Genomic DNA, 20,805 nt, shown 5'->3' with positions numbered 1-20,805 from the left:
CCTGATGAAGTAAGCCTTTTGTAATGAGAAGGAAATCATGCAGAGACATATCACATTACCAATAATAAATATCGAAAGTTTAAATAGATTTTATAATTATTTTGAACAGACGTTGCGTTGTCACCTCTAATGTTATAAATCTGCACCGATAATTATATTATCTAATCTTCAATTCAAAACATGAAACTGCATTACCAAGTCATGAAGTAGTATGATGGCACCATGATTTTACAGTATCATTCATATTAGTGGAATGTTTGGGTAAAACTCCAGTTGACGTTTTCCTCAACACATATCTTCTGTACTATGTACTCTATTATTCGTTATTTGACATCACAAACCTCAGGAATGAGTCTGGAGTTCACCGTATATCAACTCTAAAGAGCACGGTAAATAGCAATAGTCACATCAAAGAGAACGACAATATTTTCAATACCTTCAAGACATGTGACACGTATAGAGTGATAGCGATGAGGTGCCTTCGTGCAAGCATTGATTTCACCCTCAGTAACATCACATCGCACACCATATGCCAAATCTACATTCGTTATGTGGGACCCTTCTCTGTAATGCACAGAAGAAATAGTATAGAAGCTAGAAATATATTATGATGTTAATGTTTGTGTTTACATGAAAGCGTTGTATTGGAAGCATATGTTCTGGACTATAATTAATGGCGGTTGTAAGTGTCAAGGTTTCTTTTTGGCATATAAATCTACAAGATAGTGTAAACTTACCGGCATAATACATTCGTTATAGTGTCAGAGAAATAACCTAATATGACACCATATACGGCAACTAAAGACACCCTAACTAATGTTATGTTATTGTCCAGTATAAACAAATGATGGTAGGTGAGAAAAAAAAAGTTGAACACAGTGTACTTCAACATGAATCATACTTAACGAATAACGGATGTTTGCTGAAAGGTAGAATGACCGGGCAATAACTTGCTAAACAATTTCTCACCAAGATCAATGTGAACAAAGTGCGGAAAGCAAAGTAAATTATTTTCAATCTCAAACTAAAGTCAACAACCTCGAAAAATATACTCATGCAAGCTTGCATCCGAACAGCGCCACCAGGACTATGAACATCTTACAAACATTGCAAGAGGTGAGGTGAATTGAGGTTTAACGTCGCGTTCAAGATTGTTACACTTATATAGCGACGTGCATGCACGTGTGTGTGTGTGTGTGTGTGTGTGTGTGTGTGTGTGTGTGTGTTTGTGTGTGTGTGTGTGTGTGTGTGTGTGTGTGTGTGTGTGTGTGTGTGTGTGTGTGTGTGTGTGTGTGTGTGTGTGTGTGTGTGTGTGTGTGTGTCTTTCTGTCTGTGTCTGCTTGTACTAGTCCGAAATGATGCCGTAAATACTGTTAATTTTCATCAGTCAATACATTAAAAAAAAAAAAAAGGATGAATAATATGTTAAATATAACATAATCTGATGTTACACACAATTGAGGTTAAGACCCATGAGGAAGAGATGAGAAATGTTCTGAAATGTCCAAAACGACACACAATACAATTTGACACTGGAAACACCGTTCAGATAGTTGGTCGAGTAGGGGAAAATCTGTAGAACAGAACGGGTCATAATACCTTATCAGGAATATGAAAGTAACCTCATATTGGCAACAATGGGATATTTAATTCAAAGAATCTAGAATAGAAACAAGGACACTCAGGAATATGGATACAATATTTGATATGTAAGGTATGAATCATTTGAAGGAATTACTGGAGATATAACATAAGGTTTTCTTTATAGATCAAGATCGTCCATCTCAAAAGGATATATGCACCTGAGAAGAACATATATTTATCATAAAATGCTAAATTTATCAAAAACAGATAATAGGATCTTTGACTTTTTATCTAATCTTAACACAATCGCCAACATTTGAGAAAGTTTTTTAAAAATCATTTGAGCAGTTACTGAAACGTTTTCGTTGGTCTTAAGTTTATGTATACAAATGACTGAATATCCAGTTAAAACGACAAAAAAGTGTTTCACCATCTTACGCCTGAAAACCCAGCATCCTGCACGCAACCGAGCCCAACCTATCAGCAGAGGTGTAGCCGGTATAACACACATACTCCCACTGTTTGTCATGATATGCTTGAAGTATACCAGTTGATGGGCGGGTACCAAGTAGCCTCAGAGGGGTGGTGACTGGAAGGAAATATTATGAGATAAGTAATTTTGATATCTGTGAATTTGATTATATTATAGGGTATATTTTAAAGTTCGTAAAATAAGAAAACTTCACAGGGTATGTTCATGCATTTGTTCTTGAACTATGTGACAATGACGGACTTAACAAAAACTAAATACATTGTAAACTGTGTAAATAACAAGATGAGTTTTGAAAGGAAAGCACACTATTTCGGTCGATGCATCTCCGGTGCTCTAGTAGCGTGTATCGAGGTAAACTTTTGTCTATGGCAACAATGAAGGCTCAGTGTACAGTTGCAAAGTGATACCGACGCACCTTTTCCAATGACCAAAACTACCCGCACCTGATCTGTTTACAAAATGCTATACGGGGCTGTATTTGAAACGTTTACACGGCGCATAAGCCATCAAAACGTTTTCAGTTTACTTATTTTACACACTGCTTAATCGCTGTTTTGAAGCATGGAGTCAGGTGAAAACAATAAATCAAGTCAGCCCTGACACAAGCAATTGCACCTGACATACTCTGAAACGGACGTTCATTCATTATTGATCAGTAAGATCAGTAAGATCAGTATATCAAGTCACTAAGACTACAGTTTTAAGCGTCGAATTTTAAAGCACTGCATGTTTACTCACAAGAGCAAACGACGCCAACATCTTCATGGTGACCACAATCGTGCGTCCCCCATGACCGGTGCTTGCAATCGTCTATGTCCCATTCCTGCCCAGTACAGCCCACGTCATCCAAGTGAATAAGACCCGTTCCATTTCCAACGTTCTTCAGTGGCCTTGCTCCTGACCTACAAACATGCACTTGTTGTTTTACAAATGATTAAAATTGAAAAGACATTCTTGAAGATTAATCACGCGCACAACTGATGTAGATATAGGTTTAATGAATAGCGACTGTAATTTCACGTTTATGTGGTTTGAACATCGCTACACATTTTGTATTTTCCAGCACAAATGATGTTCTCACAAGCTGTGCGTATGTTCGTTTTTACTATTCTGGCTGCAAAAATAAATTTTGTTATGGACAGAAATATCGCGCCCGGAACGATTGTTTACCGTGGCATTTCTAACAAGGAGGTCAAGGAGGTTGGTAAAAGTATGTTTCAACAATGTTTGAGTTATTGATGAGTACAAAATAAATATCTTAGTACAATGTCAGTCTGTAGAATCTGTTCAGATACTTATGTTTTAAAAAAAGAACAAGTACAAATATTGAATTTTGAACGGTAAAGTTTCTGGTTGGGTAGAAACCCATTGTCTGCTTGTTTAATAGCATTTGATGCATTTAATACTGAATTGGAAACGGGTCAATATAGTTCTGGTTGAGTAGAAACGATCGTCATGTGATCAGCGACTGAATCTTGAGGCCATCAGATGAATAATAGTACACAGTGGTTCCTTTTCATAATATTCATGCTATGTTTATTTTGTGAGAATAGCATGTATGCATATTATGTTATGATCATCCCGTAAATGATAGTTCGAAATAAAATGAAAAACAAAACCTTTCGATTATTGAAAAACACATAAGCTGTAATGCAAATTACGCCAAAATGTAAATATGTATTGTTTGCTTCTTTTGATTAAATTTTACATATGATGGGGACATTTTCTGGGTTTTGGGTCACTAGTCAGGCCTCAAACGTTAGATGAGCTTATGTCTTGGCGCTTTGTGCATCGCCCGTCCCTATTTGAAATCGCACAGACACAGAAGACGGGTGAACGAAAACCCTGCATTTTTCATCTTCCACGCCCTGACGGCGGGGAAGTGTAAGGGTTAGTTTGTTTTTGACTGAAGAAGGGCGCCATTTTGGTTTCTCAAAACTTGGAGTCTGTAAAATGAAATGAGAGTGACTTAATCTGGACATGTTTTAACCAATCGTCTGTCACATTCTGTGACTGAGTTATGGTCCGTAATGTAGATAATGCATGCAATTTGTTCATTTTGTTTTTAAAAAAGCCATAACGGTTTATGTTTTGTAAGAATAAACTATTGCGCATCGAGCGAGTATCTTCTTAAGCTATAGGCGTAGTATAAAGTTTTATCACGCACTGACCTTGCAATACTGTACATCGTATCTTATGCAAGCTGTAAGCTGCCGTGGGTTTGGAAAGTGGGTGATTGTTTCCCTTTACCGAATAGCTCTATTGCGCACTACCTTTGCAATGTATCGTATGTTATTCAGGCAGCCAGCGTAAGAAATTCAGGTCAAGCAAGTAACGCGCACTCAATCTTTCTCCTTCCACGCTGCTATTGCAACTTATTGGTCAACACGATTAAATACCAGGCTTCTTTAAAGTATGATTTTGTTTTAAAAAAAACACTTGTAAAACAACGGGTTTGATATGAGAACTGTGTAATAATTGTCTTCATAATCATATGTATTGTGCTTGCTGTGCACAGTTGAACACAGTATTGTTTCACAGTAATTCACAGTATGTTATGTATGATTCATACCGTTTCATGTGGTGGTTTACGGTTCTACCTGGTTTATTGCTTTGATGGGTTTTTTTAAACTTCCGGCAGAGGTTATACACCCGTATATGTTCTTTACTTCAGGATACATAGGAAATCAACAGGTTGGTCTGTAGTTTGCAAGTATTTTCCTAAAAATAATTCGGTTCCATGATATTCACGATGTTGGGTTGAACATAGTAACATTCTCCTGAACATACTTCAAATCTAAACCGGAAGTAATCACAGCACTAACCCAGCTAACCAAATGGAACCGTACAGAACAGTAATGAGTGAGTGGGTGAGTGAGGTGCGTTTAACGACGCTTTGAATAGTATTCCATTTCTATCTCGGCGTGTCAGCTTGATGTTGGAGGAAAGCCCGAAGTGATACAGGTCTTAGACATTCACCACTTTGGTGAAACCATAGAGCATGGGTATGGTGCTGACAAACATAATCGGGGCGAACCGTGATTCGAATACACTGCCATATGTTTCTGGTGTGCCCAACTCTGCATTGCGATTGGCAGCGCCTTATTACAAAACACACTGGGACATTCAACATACAAAAGAGGTACATTATAACAATTTCATTTTAAAACAAGTGTATTTTAATGATATGGAAACAATATGAGAATTGAGCAAAACTATGGTCATGTTGTACATACAATAAATTTATTTATTATTTTAGATATGAAAACAGACATTGTTTCTGGATAACTGTTGGTAAACATTGTTAAGAATTGTTCCTTTTTACAGAGTGTAAATGATTACATTAACTATGTCTTTCTCTTTGTGCAGTACATTTGTAGCACCTGTACTACCTGTATTCTCTTCAGCGCCAGGCAGGCAAACAAGGGGTACCATAACGCGCTCTATGTGCAGACGCTCTATCCACTAGGCCACACCTTATTGAAAATCAGTTATGAGAGTATGTTGGCCAATCGTGACTTACATGATAAATAGGGTTATAAATGTACAAGGAACAATATTTAAGGGAACTCATGTCATTTCAGCAGTAATAATGAAATGATCATTTTTGTTGCATGAGGCACAGCTCCTGAGCGCGGATAGCATACTCGATCAAACTTTGCACATTGCGCATATATAGCATGCCGTCGACACATCCTGGTTACTGGCATGTGGCAAAAAACGCCACAACCACATGGTTCATTGATCGGGTACAAAGAAGGAAAATGAACCCAAAATGTACCTGACAGACAATGAAACATTGCGCACAGTAGGTATGATTATAGCTGGCCAATCACAGGATGGAGCTGCCAGACACTTTGTTAAACTAAAAGTGTGCTATCCCGACTGATGGAACGATATCGGCAAACGGGTTGGGTTAAGAGTTGGGTGAGTAGAGGAAGGCCCAGAAAGACTACTCCCAGGCACGATCGATATATTGCGCTGCAGAATAGATTTATTTCTGCGCCAGAACTAAGGAACAACTTCAGGACTTCCACAGAAGTTTGTCACAACAAGGTGTCACAACATTGTCCTGGCCAGCCAAATCTCCAGACAAGTCACCGATTCAACACCTTTGAGATATTCTGGGCCGAAGCGTTCTCAGAATGTGCAGCAACTTGGCCAGGCCTTACAAAACGAATGGCGAAGGATGCCACGGGAGACAATCCGGCATTCGATGTCCAGAATGCCCAGAAAATCGTGCCTGCATCGATGCTCACGGGGCATGGTTCCGATATTGACCTTACAACAAAGATTGAATTCAACGACATTTCTTTACATATCATTTCTAAATAAATTTGGGTGTTCCCTTATATATTGTTCCCAGTATACACTGCAGTTGATTCCGTGATATTTGATTGGCTGGCCATGCAGCGTCGTTTGCGTATATGTCTTCATAAACCGAAAAGTATGCAGCTCCCACTAACGGAGCACTGTTTTTTGATTGACTGATACTAGAATAGGCGGACCTTGTGTTGCATTATTGCGCTTAGCAATGTCACTCATTAATGTGGTTGTCTACAGTTTTTGCTTTTTTATTAAGTCTTTCTGTAAAGTCTGTGAAGTTATTATCGTTGACGTATCTGTGTCTTAGAATTGATTTTAATATGTTTTTGTGTCTATGGTGTTATGACGTAAGACGCAATGTGCCAACATTTCAAGCGGATTTAGACCCGTGAAGATCCGGGGTAGAATAGGACTTCAGCAACCCATGCTTGTCGTAAAAGGCGACTATGCTGTCGTAAGAGGCGACTAACGGGATCGGGTGGTCAGGCTCGGTGACTTGGTTGAAGCATGTCATCGTATCCCAATTGCGTGGATCGATGTTCATCATATCAAACACTGGATTATTTGGTCCAGACTCGATTATTTACAGACCGCCGTCTAGAAGCTTGAATATTGCGGCGTAAAACAGAAAACCAGAACCAAAAAGCACGCGGATTTACCTAGTATCCAGTGCTATCCACACATGTTTTTACAAGTTTGTGTTTCTATTTTAAGAATTTGGTTGACTTCTTGTCAACGGTTCTGTTAACTTCTGTTAAGTTATCAGAAATGATAATGTAATAAAATCAGATGAAGTATCTGTGTCTGTATTAAAGGCCTTTTGTTCAAGATAATGTCAAGATGCTTCAGAAAGTTAATATGCTTCAGAAAGTGTATCGATGGAAGACACACAGACGTCGCTATTTAAACGCAGTAACCCTTAAAAGGGACGTTAAACCATTTCATCTTACTTCACCTACCAATAAAAACGATCTTGCATACCATAATAATAATAATGTAACTCACTTTGCATAGCCTAACATGTGACAGGCTACCTTGGCACCGTTAACGTTGCTGTCGAAGCCGTCATCACATACGGTCCCCCATGATCCGTTATGGTAAACCTCCAGTCTTCCCCATGCTGCGGTGGTATTTGTACTGCCAATCAGACGCAGCAGAGTACCTGCATCTGATAAAAGCAAAACAGGTTATGTGCACACAAAGACATGCAGTTAATAAATTAACCCACGAACAAATAATAATAAAAAGGAAGTTGATTAAATTAAGAAAGAGTGAGTGAGTGAGTATGGTTTTACGCCGCTTTTAGCAATATTCCAGCAATATCACGGCAGGGGACACCAGAAATGGGCTTCACACATTGTACCCATGTCTGGAATCGAACCCGGGTCTTCGGCGTGACGAGCGAACGCTTTAACCACTAGGCTACCCGACGGCCCCCTTCAGATTTAGAAGTTTTAATTGTTTTAAGTGATGACTTCGCTCTAACTTCCTGTTTATGTTTATCACGCTTTCTATTCTCCTACATAAGTGCACTTCTCAGGAAACATATTTACAAATACACCCTTTGTTAGAATATGTTAGAATAATCGTTTTCACAAACACTACTCCACAGCTCCACCAAATATGGTTTCTGTCAGAGGCGAGTAAACGCCCACTCACGATTATTGCACTTAGATAGGAACGTGTGTGTGTGGGTGTTTGTGCGTGTGTGTGCATGCGTTCGTTGCTTTTTTTTGCGTTCGTGCGTTCGTGCGTGCGTGTGTGCTTCTCCTATTCGACTGATATGCTGCATGATTACCCCACTGAGACACAGTACTAATATACTGAATCCGAGTCGACTTGTCCTTGTTGTATCCCCTTAATGCCGAGGGCCAGGCAGAATTACACCAAGTAACGTGTATTGGCATGTCGCGGCCGGGGATCGAACCACCGACCTTTCGGGCTTTCTGTCATAAGATGTGGATGACAGGTTATTCAGTCTTACGGTAAGTGTTCATAGTCACGCATGTACAACAGTGTCAGTGGAGATTTCGAGTTATGCTTGTCGTAAAAGGGGACCTAATCTTAAACATGTAGCTGGAATATTGCTGAGTGAGACGTTAAACAATCAAGCAATTGCAAATAGAATACAGTAAAATACGGTTATAACGAACTCAAATGGACCCCTAATTTTAATTCGGTATAACCGTAGTTCGTTATAAGCATATGTACAACATCTATACAGAAAATGAACGGCACCTAGAAACAGTTCGTTATATCCGACAGTTCGTTATAAGCGTGTCCGTTATAAACGTAGTTTACTGTATAGCAACAACATATTGATGAACACAAAGAATTTTAAACCTCGATGGGAACACGTAACCGTCACACAAGTCCGTCACGCTACCACCTATGCTACGGAGACTGTTGTCGTCACGGGTGTCCACTTTCCTAGTTACCACTAGCTTTGTTTATTTCTACATTGTTATGTTAATATTGTACCAAGTTCGTTGTAAGCCCTGATGGTGTATGTGTTATGCAAGTGCCCGTAAATCTGATTTACACATCTAATCTAATATATATCATACATCTCATCCATATTTGACTTATAGCCAGATGATATGCAATTTATTGAACATATTTAAATTCTAAACATTTTGGGGGTGCTGTGTTTAGGTGGTGTTTAGGCTATGAGGCTCATTTCGTGTGTTTAGACCCTAACCGTGTTCAGACAGAACACACCAAATGTGCTTACCGTTTAGGATTGAAACACATCCCTAATCATGTCTTGTATGTGTTTACATTCTCAACTCATTTCACAGTGTAATTTAAGTAGTGAATTATACTAATTTAATAAGTAATATTTACTATATCTTCAGCATCTTCGTGTAACCCACCAGGCAGGATAGTAAATTCTCTGTTTACTAAGCTTCTCGACGCTGTTACTACATAAGTTCACTATACTGTTTTCTGAGAGTAGCAAACATCAAATGGTAAAATGTGTGATCTGGTTGATCGTACCCCTTATGGTACCCGGAAAATCTATCTGATGACAGTGATAGAAAGTTCTGCGCTTTTAAATTAAATACAATCACTCTGTCACTCAGTGATATAAATCAGATGGTGTGAAATCGTGTTTAAGACTCTTACCGGCAGTGGCACATATTATGGAAATCCCGATGATACACAATACAGAACGCAACATTCTGGTATGTGTCCCAGAAGAGAAGGTGCTACTATTGCGAACCTCGGACCCTGCGCATGTAGTTATCAATGTTTAATTAATAGTGATATTAAAGGAAAGCGAATAATGTGTATCAATGACGCAGAGAAATAAATACAAAGAGGAAAGTCCCAGCAAAGGAAATACATTATACAGTTGACCTCACATTGAAGATGGGCAAGTCATAACAATGCCTGGTAGATAACGTACAACATTTTCCTCTTTCACTTGTCCCGTCATGTCAATGATACTGATCACTGTACAGCTCCCTACGCTGTCTCGTACATGCCTGAACTGAACTTTATAACTTTCAGGCTGTCGTCGAAGGCATTAGAAGAATATAAACATACACAATACATGTACCACACGCAATGACATTCAGAGGACATGCAGTGTTGTAACATAATACTTCATGCAAGATATGTTATATTATCTAAATTTTTGATTATTAACTTTACAAAAGTGACTTAAATTCTTAACAGTCCTATTTTTTAGTGGAAAATAGCAAGACAAAATTCGGAATGTTGGGCTATTTACAATTATATAATGGGATACAAATATTTCTCTGTTTGTTAACGGGGTGATTAAATGATAATAAAACTCATATACCTTGTCTCTGTTTTCAGATAATGGACGTAATCTATTTGTGCTAATGGAATTTAGTTTCATCTGCCTTTTTCAATTTGAAGTGGATAATTTGAAGTTCGAAAATGACATACTGGTATTCCATATTTAATATCCAAAATTTTAAGATATGATTCAGAATATTAATCAGATTTAAATACCTTATATAAAGTATATGTATGTGGATCAGTTGTGCATTTATATCCACAGTTTGACGAACATTCATTCAGTCAACGAGAAATACTGCATATGAGTCTTCCAATGGCGATTTTTAGTCTGTCCCACTCTTGCAGCAGGGGGCATGGGTGGCCCAGTCGCCTGAGGCGCCGCGATTCGCTGTGCAGAGTTGCCTCCCTTGGGCACGCCAGAAACCTATGATTGTGGGTTCGAATCCCCGTTCGCCCCGATTATGTTTTCTAGGTTTGTCAGCACCATTCCCGTGCTCGTGGGTTTCACCGAAGTGGTAAACGCCTGAGGCCTGCATCACTTCGGGCTTTCTTCCCACATTAAGCCGACACGCCGTGATATAACTGGAATACTGTTAAAAGCGGCGTTAAACCCAACTCACTCACTCACTCTTGCAGCACCTGGCCAAGTTCATGACACGTGACCAGCGACGACTACCCCCGTATCGACATCGTGTTCACCATTGACATGTGTTGACTATATGACAATTTGTAATGGGTGGCACAACACGTGGCTGTCGACCATGGAGATTAGCTGCATATTGACGACTTCTGATCGTCTGACCCGTAACTCCTACTCCAGTAGTCTGATGAATGTTTGCAGCAATTTGATTCGCCGTTGAGCTTGAATTCGTAGAGCCTTGTTTCGAATCAATCGATCCTGTACTCTTGTCGTTGACCTGCGGCGCCTTGAATGGGGTCCCTCCTTAACATTTGGGGTTTGTTGCGACCCGTTTTATAATCTGCTCATCACAGACTGTGAAACATAGAACATATTGGGGGCGGTCGGGTAGCCTAGTGGTTAAAGCGATCGCTCGTCACGCCGAAGACCCGGGTTCGATTCCCGAATTCCCGAATGTGTGAAGCCCATTTCTGGTGTCCCCCGCCGTGATATTGCTGGAATATTGCTAAAAGCGGCGTAAATCCGTATTCACTCACTCACTCACTAGAACATATTGGCCACTGCGCGCTGACTTCTGTCAGTTTCCAGCATACGTAGACGCTCCGCGCGTTGCAGAGGTCGCATCACTTGTTCATACACAAACAATGAATGGAATCAAGTAAATCACGAGTGTTTTACGAGCAGAATCCATAAGATTGACAGAAATAATGGTCCACAGAGATCTATCGACCTTCCTTGAAAGTGTCAAAATCAGCAATGACAACCTACGTACGTGTCGTGCAAACTATAGGATGTGTTGTGGTTTTAGGTTTTACAGACATGAACGTTCTTGCATAGGAACAACTTGCCTTGTCGTCAACACTTATCTTTATCCTAATACTTACTAATATCAACATGTATATTTCCCTTCTTTATAAGAGTATATAATCATGTGTAGTTTTGTCAATAGATGCCCCCACCGCGAAACAAGAAATATCAAGGAATAAAATAAAAAAATGCACACAAAAAACAAAGTAGGCATTCCACTCGCATCTGTCGATTTGTATTTCAATTATAATTTATGCTTTCGCGAATTATGTTTGTTTGTTTGTTTGTTGTTTAACGCCGCACTCAGCAATATTCCAGCTATATGACGGCGGTTCGCGAATTATTATGTGATATGGTGATAACATTTAGCTTCTCAATATCTACTTTAAACACATATCCACGATATGTCTTTATTGCATAGTTTTCGCAATTTTCCTTCTTGTTGTGTTGTATCCAAGAATTCATAATAGTGTTGTCACAGAGTGACTTAACTGCACTCTGGACAACGCAATGTTAAAGAATTGTAGCTTCTGAACAACATCCCTTTTGTACAGTATTGAGAAAATATCATTTAGGAAATCTGGACTATTTAACATGATGTAATCCATGCGTAACAGCGGTCAGTTGAACCATTGTCTAACACAGCATTTCACATTATGACATTTATAGCCTTAATCCATTTTCCCCCGGCCGTGTCTGTATTCACATCCATAAGCCCCATGGCCAGGGCAACGCCATTGTCTCTTTGTCTGTCTATTGTTGTCCTATAGTGTATATATATGTTTACATCTTTACTGTTAGTCAGTCTGGTATTCCGACAGCACCTGTATGTACAGCCGCGAGTAGGATACGCCTGCTTGCTGGACTTCACTTGTACTTGTTGAGTTGGAATCTCCGCTCGACATATTTCTATTAGTAATTGTATTTGTTTGTATTATTGCCGACTAAAGAAGTTTGGACTCAACGTATTCTTCGTCTTCAATCTGAGCTTATTTCCCCGTCAACATACGCGTTGACAACTGGTGTTAGAATCCGGCTGGAGTAACTTTTGAGCTTACTCCCGATCCAGTAACCTCTCCACTTGCCTACCATCTACATACGTGTATATATCGAGGATGAATTCCCAAGTCCTGTGTCTACCCCATGAAATCGTTAGCGTCCTGATCAACATGGATCTCCAGCACCTTCATCTTGAATGGACCATCCAAGAAAGTATGGACAACCTTCAAGTGAACCTAAAATGGAGGAAACAGCCAGCAGCCACAGTGAGTAATGTCATAATAAAGTCGACAACCATGAAGTCACGGGCCAAAATTGAGCGAGATAGGAAACGCCATAACAGTTATATGAAGAGAAAATGTGCCCAAATCCATGCTGATGAATGTACCTTGCTGAGCACCACAAACGTACATACAGTCAGTACAGTTGCCAAGTGTATCAACAAGAAGGCAACACCTACGTATAGTGATGCGTCATGTCAATCTGAGAAGTCCCCATCAGTTAACACTGGGACTATGACGAACCCGGTCTCGTTTGCCAGTGTTGGTTCTCAGACCTCAACTAAAATGGAAACTGCAACGTCAGTGTTGAAATCTATAACAACTACACAGTCGCCTCCTAACCAACCCAGCTCTACCCGAATTACAGAAAGAGTTCTTAAGCGGCGAGTCAAGAACAACAAACCCGAATTTCTCATCAAATGGCAGAATCTACCCAAAACAAAAACACCTGGATCCCTGAGGCTAAGCTTGATAGTGTCGCCGTAGCATACCTGGACACTAATGAAAAATGAGTACCTGGGCCTAAACCGTATGAATATATGCCCACGTGGCCTACATGCAGGCACACCGGGCCAGAGTGCAACAGGTCGTTCGCATTCGGGATAATTATTTTTAATATTATGATAACTGACAATTTCACGTTATATTTGAACATTTGAATAGCGACTTATCTCGACATGAGGACATGTCTTTCTCGAGAGGGCGGCAATTGTCACAGAGTGACTTAACTGCACTCTGGACAACGCAATGTTAAAGAATTGTAGCTTCTGAACAACATCCCTTTTGTACAGTATTGAGAAAATATCGTTTAGGATATCTGGACTATTTAACATGATGTAATCCATGCGTAACAGCGGTCAGTTGAACCATTGTCTAACACAGCATTTCACATTATGACATTTATAGCCTTAATCCATTTTCCCCCGGCCGTGTCTGTATTCACATCCATAAGCCCTATGGCCAGGGCAACGCCATTGTCTCTTTGTCTGTCTATTGTTGTCCTATAGTGTATATATATGTTTACATCTTTACTGTTAGTCAGTCTGGTATTCCGACAGCACCTGTATGTACAGCCGCGAGTAGGATACGCCTGCTTGCTGGACTTCACTTGTACTTGTTGAGTTGGAATCTCTGCTCGACATATTTCTATTAGTAATTGTATTTGTTTGTATTATTGCCGACTAAAGAAGTTTGGACTCAACGTATTCTTCGTCTTCAATCTGAGCTTATTTCCCCGTCAACATACGCGTTGACAGTGTGACAAAAAAAACTGAATTAACTCTGACACCTGGTTATCGAGTTTGCTGACCCAAAACACGTCCAGATTTCCTTACAATTCACATAAATATGAAAATGGGTGTTCTGAATGCAACAAATAATTCTAAAATTGTCTCAACGCCGATTATGAACCTCACGTTTCTACTCTTATCAAATTCGTGGCCGGGTTAGTCGCGCAAGGTTGCACCAGTACTATAGCGCCCGTGGGGATTCCGAGTGAGACTTCCGCGAAAGAGGAAAGCCTGAACAGAGGAAATACACTGAACGCATGTAGTTGACCTCATTTTAACCCTACAATGCAAGTGAGATAACGTACAACCTTTTCCTCTTTCACTTGTCCCGTCATTTCAATAACACTGGGGCGGTCGGGCCAGTGGTTAAAGGTGAGGTGAGGTGAAATGGGGTTTAACGTCGCGTCCAAGATTATTGCACTTATATAGCGACGTGCATGTACGTGTGTGTGTGTTTGTGTGGCTGCTTGTACTAGTCCGGACTGATGCCGATTTATAGTGCTAGCTCACTGAGATACCATGCCGCAGTTTAACATGAATACCCCACTCAGACACAGTATACTGACTCCGAGCCGACCAGTCCTTGTTTTAGCCCCTTAATGCTGAGCGCCAGACAGGGTAACAACAAGTACCATCTTTTAACGTCTTTTGGTATGACGCGACCGGGGATCGGACCCCGGACCTTCCGCTCTCCGGGCGGACGCTCTACCACTAGACCACTGAGGCGGTCCTAGTGGTTAAAGCGCTAGTAGTTGTGTAAAGGGTCTGTGCAGATGCAACTATAGCAGGCGTTTATAATGTTATCGGAAGCCATTGTTAAACGCTGTGATGGTTGGGGCTGTGTTTCCATACCCAATGGTATAGTGTGAAAGGATATGATAATATTGAGGTATCAAAGGAATCAAACAGCTGATTTGTATCTTATATTGACCAATCAGAAGTAATTATTTTTCAGTGTATTGGTAGTGCGGTATTTAGTTCGCGCCTTAAGTACCCGAGAACATGTGACACGCTGTAACTTTCTCACTGATGTATGAGCATATACAAAAAGTTCAATCACAACAAAAACTCATAATATAATCATGATTTAACTTTCAAAATCATGAAAACTTCAATGTATGTATGGTCACTACAATTTTATTTTTTCGTCCGTATTTCACCACCTTGCACATAAATGATAAAACGTTATAGCCTCAAAATAAGTGCCAAATTAAATATCTATTAAATCCTTGTCAAAAAGAAAGCATCACTAAACTTTCAAATCAATTATGTCTAATCATGTATCTTGAGAAGTTGATGTTGCGTTCAAATTCATATTTTTAATTTGTTATGATCGAATTTTTCCGTCCCTAGACTTGCTTTGTAAGCAGACTGTTGGTAACAGAGACGCAAATGAGGAAAGCCAACTTTGGTCAATGAACTTCTCAAGGAATGGTAAAAAGACATATAAAATTACAACTGACAAACTGATTGGTAATAATGAAGAGAAACCAATAGATACAGAGAAAATCACATAGACATATGAGCAGATATCTATGTTGAACATGCTAAAAATATATCTTTAACACTCAATAAGAAACACACATACACTGTTTCGAATAACAGATAAATATTCGCCACGATTAAATTAGTGGAGTTTATAATGAATTATCCATAAAGGTTCTTCGCATGCATACATACTACACGTGTGGGCATGACGTACAGGAATCCACATGAGGATTTATTGAGTAATATTTTACTGATCAGCATGTATGCAAAACTTACACGCAGTGAAACACATAAGGCCAGTATGTATTCAATAGCATTGTAGATAACGTGAACGGGCTGTATTCGACAACATAATATAATGTAGGAAAGTATTACTTGTTGATCCAGATACAGGGATCCCATAGCCTGATGTTGGCAAATACACCTATGCACCTATAGCGTGTATTCCACAGCGTAGTGTTGACAATACTAGCATAGTGTCGCAGGTCTCACTCATGTGACGACAAAAACACCCCCAAACATCTGGAGCACAGATTCAGCCAACCACGAATTCTTGGTTTGTCATTATGTTCTCATATATATTTTTCTCTGAAATAAAGCTGTGATACATGAGTTCCTTTTTATCAATATTAGTTATTTAACATTATGTTAACAATAGTGACCAAATCTGAATGTTGTAAATTATGGTGTCTGCATTGTACCAATAAGTCTTTCTGTGCGTGAAACCCTACAGGTAAACAGAAAGTTGTTTGCATTTGATCAGAAACATCTATGATGAACCATTTTAACTTAACCACGTCAGGTGAAAGGTAATTTTACACAAGTCCGTTGCAAAACCACTTTGAAGAAGAAAAAGTCATTTGCATACAGCTACCTTAAAATACTTCCGGTTGAATTCTATTACGTCCGGTTCCAAATTCTAATGCTAAATTCTTAAGATACTCTGCACACAAGCTTAATGGGCGTCTACTTCAAACCGAGTGACCTTGACAATCAACGTCATCCAATCACACGCGAGAACATTTAGCCATGCTAACAATACTTCTTGCAACTATATTCAAGTGATACCACAAATGAACTACCTTTTAGGTGAACTTGACATTTGAAACAATCATGATATAATATATTTCGCTTGTTGTTGAACGCCACACTCACTAATATACCAGCTACATGACGGCGGTCTGTAAACACTCGAGTCTGCACCAGACCGTATAGTGATTGACACCATGAGATTGGACCCACGCAATTGGGATGCGATTATATGGAACCACCCATGTCACCGAGAATGACCGCCCGATCTATATCACATATCAGATACTTTCGGAATAAAGCTATTTACAGGTCATTTCATGAGTGAATGACCTTCAAAGTGACTTAGACATTGATATTTTAATCAGTTTATCCAGTACTTAAAATGCCACAGGCCTATAGTACAATGCGTATTTACATGTAGGTGACGTGGTTGTTAACTAACAATTCTGTTTCTATGTGACATAGCGTGGTAAACATATGTTGACAGGTTACATAACATAATATCATTAGATGAAGTTAAAAGATCTACAAACTTATGGACATTCGCATTGTACTATAGGCCTGTGGCCTTTTAAGTACTGAAGTAGACATTGGACACAACTATGACAGCGTACTAAAGGATTTCATAATGATTGTTCCTGGTTTGGATCCGAATTTTCGGATCCAAACCACATATACACACACACAGGGGACTCGCTATTTAAGTTAATTAAGAACAGAAATTCGTATCTATTTACCACGACGACCTGGTGTCTGATAATCCAGCTGACAATAGTACTCGTCACCCTCTGTTTGACAATTACCTGTTAATGTACAAAACATCAGAAATAGAATTGCCTGCATGTAGTCCCCATACCATGTTCTTGTGTACTTAATTTAAATACAAATTGCGTGTCTCTATCATGTTTATTTGTACTAGTCTTTTAAATGCCACCATATTTACAACGTTAACTTTATTATCGGGCAGCTGATATAATACTTCTATGGTCTGGGATAAGAACCATTTTACATCAATTCATGATGACATCTGGGTGTCTGAATATTGTCACTGTTTCTTAATGCGTAAATAAGATCAAATAAATAATTCGAAGGTAAGTTAATCAGTTTGTGGAATAGCAATAATTTAAAGTATTGTCTTGAAGTTAGTGACTTCAAGTTCGTCTCCTTATATATCAGTACGTCGCTAGTACCTCTGACGGTCCCACAGATAATTCCTAATGTGTCTAAATGTAAATTTTCAAGAAGGTTTTCTTGGACTTTACGAGTTCATAAATATGTAACTTCCAGATATACTCTTTTTGTGAGCATAATCTTAAATGTTTATAGGTTTTGACTAACATCAACATCTTCATTTTTAATACAGGTTCTGCACATGGATTTGCACGACGTGATAATTATACGGCCTCAGTCTTTTCTGGATTAAAATTTACTTGCCATTCTTCGGCCCAATAAAATCTGTTGGTCATTTTATTACTGTGTCAAAACGCTTTGAAAGCCATTACAAGACAATAAGAGGTCCGTACATTAAGATCACGCCGAAGGCCCGGGTTCGATTCCCGACACGGGTACAATGTGTGTAGACCATTTCTGTTGTTGATACTTGATGTTGCTGGAATATTGCTAAAAGCGGCGTAAAACCGAACTCACTCACTCACTCACTGTACATTAAGATAAACAGGACCATGATGTTGAACTCATCCACTGTGTGTTTTCAGGTGTTAATTTATTATCTTCAGATAAGCATTGTATCTGTTGACCAATCTGATTTTCAATATTTACTGACAAGGAAATATTGCTTGAAACAAATTGAAAGAGATCACATGTGTAGCGTCAGATTGAGTGGAAAGTTTTATATCGGATGTTTTACGAGCGCTTCCGCTGATACCGTTTTCACACTCCGTTGTGATTAGAACTTTATCAACATTTAATGCCACTGTGATATATATACTTATACATTAATGGCCATTGCTTTTTATTTGATATTGTTGGCATCCCAAAGAAATTCACATTTAAGAGTTTATTTGAAAGTAAATTGTACAGTGCGGTTAGCTTCAGTGGGCCGGATTTCACCACTGATCGTTAAGGTTAGTTGGGCTCATTTTTACTGGATAAGTGGCAGCCATGTTACCAATTAGCAATGTTTTTATTATTAAACATCTATCACACAAGCCCATGTATCTATGCAGAGGTATTTCACATGTTGTTACAGATCAAACTGAGCACAACAGCATCCTTTTCCGATCCCTTTGATCCTTTATCCCTATTAAAATTAGGCTTGTACGCATTAAACTTTAAGTCACACGTGTCACTGCGTGTAAATATAAATCGGGAGACAAATTGACCACGTCTCATACTGAACTGAAATGCGACAAGTCCCGAACGTATAGCCATGCCTGCTGACTTGAACAAAGTGCTTCGGTCGCATCTTAGGATGGAGATTGAACCTCTGCTGAGGTATCCTGTAAAGGCCTACACGATTAAATGTTGTTATACTAAAAGGGAAGCAAATCTCACGATTACGTTCGATATGCTGCTTAAAAAGAAGAAATGGGAGACGACGTATGGCGACACTCAGGACGTCAGGCTAATTTAAACGAATTAGAAAATAATGATCCAGAAATCTACTGTAAAAATCTAACAGATTACATAATAAAAGCAGCCAAAACCTCCATCCATTTTAAAACAACTAAAACAGGCAAACCAACAGTACCATGGTGGAACGAGGAAATAGAACAAACTAGATGTAAACGTAAATCAGCCTTCAATAAAGCCAAACGCGACTATAAACATCTAAAAATAGCTCACAAACTAAACCACCAAGTTCAAAGTCTAGTCAAAATATCTAAAACCAGAAACTGGAAAAAATTCTGTGAAGAAATAAATAACCGTACAGACGCCAGAACTGTCTGGCGCAAAATCCACGCCATTAGAGGCTTAAAACGTCATAAAAAAACACCTAACATTAATAATTCAACAAACCCCGCTGAAAAGGCAAATAACCTGGCCAACCACTTTTCGGCCGTAAGCAGTAACAACTCCAAGATCTACTTAAATTATACAATCTCATCTATCAAAACGGACAAGTACCTACTCCCTGGAAACAGGGCTTAGTCATACCAATCCCTAAACCTAATAAACCAGCTAATCAGGCTAACTCCTATAGACCAATTTCCTTAACTTCAAACTTATGTAAAGTAATGGAATCTATGGCTAAAAACAGACTACAACATTACCTAACTCAAAATAACATCATAAACCCAGATCAAAGTGGTTTCACTCCTGGCCGCTCAACCTTAGATAACCTCGCCGTTTAGAGCAGGACATTAAAACAGGACAACTCAGCAAACAATATACTACAGGCATCTTCTTAGACTTCTCCAAAGCTTTCGACATGGTATGGCACGACGGGCTAATACAAAAACTACAAAAAATAGGACTCAAAGGTCAAATAATAAACTACATCCAAGACTTCCTAAACAATCGTAAAATAACCGTGGGTATAGACCAAACGCTATCGGACCAATGTCCCCTAGAAAATGGCACTCCCCAGGGCAGTATCCTCAGCCCCACACTCTTCAATATAATGATAAATGATCTATTCGAGGGCCTATCCCCTAAAATAAACACATCTAAATTCGCGGATGATGGAGCCCTCTGGGTCCGCACAAAAAGCCTTCAAATGGCCCCAAACCGACTTCAAAAATCTCTAAACAAAATACAGCAATGGGCTGACAAATGGGGCTTCTCCCTTAACTCGGAAAAAACTACAGGAATAGTATTTAAACACAAAAACATGAAACCCGCCTCCCCAAAACTCCAGCTAAACAACAAACCAATCCAATTCCTAAAACAAACCAAATTCTTAGGACTAATTTTCGATGAACATCTCTCCTGGGACGCTCACATAAATAATCTAATAACTAAATGTAGCAACGATCTAAATACGCTAAGATGCCTCACTGGCTCAAACTGGGGGGCCTCCAAAGACACCCTCCTCTCACTCTATATATCACTAATTAAATCTAAAATAGACTACGGATGTGCCATATACGACACCCTAAACCAATCCCTAAACCAAAAACTAGACTCAAT

At 39.2% G+C, this 20,805-nt stretch overlaps 1 long non-coding RNA gene across 1 annotated transcript; it reads right to left on the bottom strand.

Annotated features, from left to right (window-relative positions):
- Positions 1-531: 531 nt before the first annotated feature.
- On the bottom strand, positions 532-9,611 carry LOC125376923. The gene is made up of 3 exons (XR_007219385.1): positions 9,533-9,611; positions 2,023-2,173; positions 532-564 (listed from the first exon to the last, which is right to left on the bottom strand). It is a non-coding gene; the product is annotated as an uncharacterized LOC125376923 (long non-coding RNA).
- Positions 9,612-20,805: the final 11,194 nt, after the last annotated feature.

Source organism: Haliotis rufescens, unplaced genomic scaffold (genome assembly GCF_023055435.1).
Source record: "Haliotis rufescens isolate VD_foot unplaced genomic scaffold, xgHalRufe1.0.p SCAF_8, whole genome shotgun sequence".
NCBI lineage: Eukaryota > Metazoa > Mollusca > Gastropoda > Lepetellida > Haliotidae > Haliotis > Haliotis rufescens.
The sequence above is the reverse complement of the archived record's forward strand: the minus strand, read 5'-3'. Positions and strand labels throughout refer to the sequence as shown.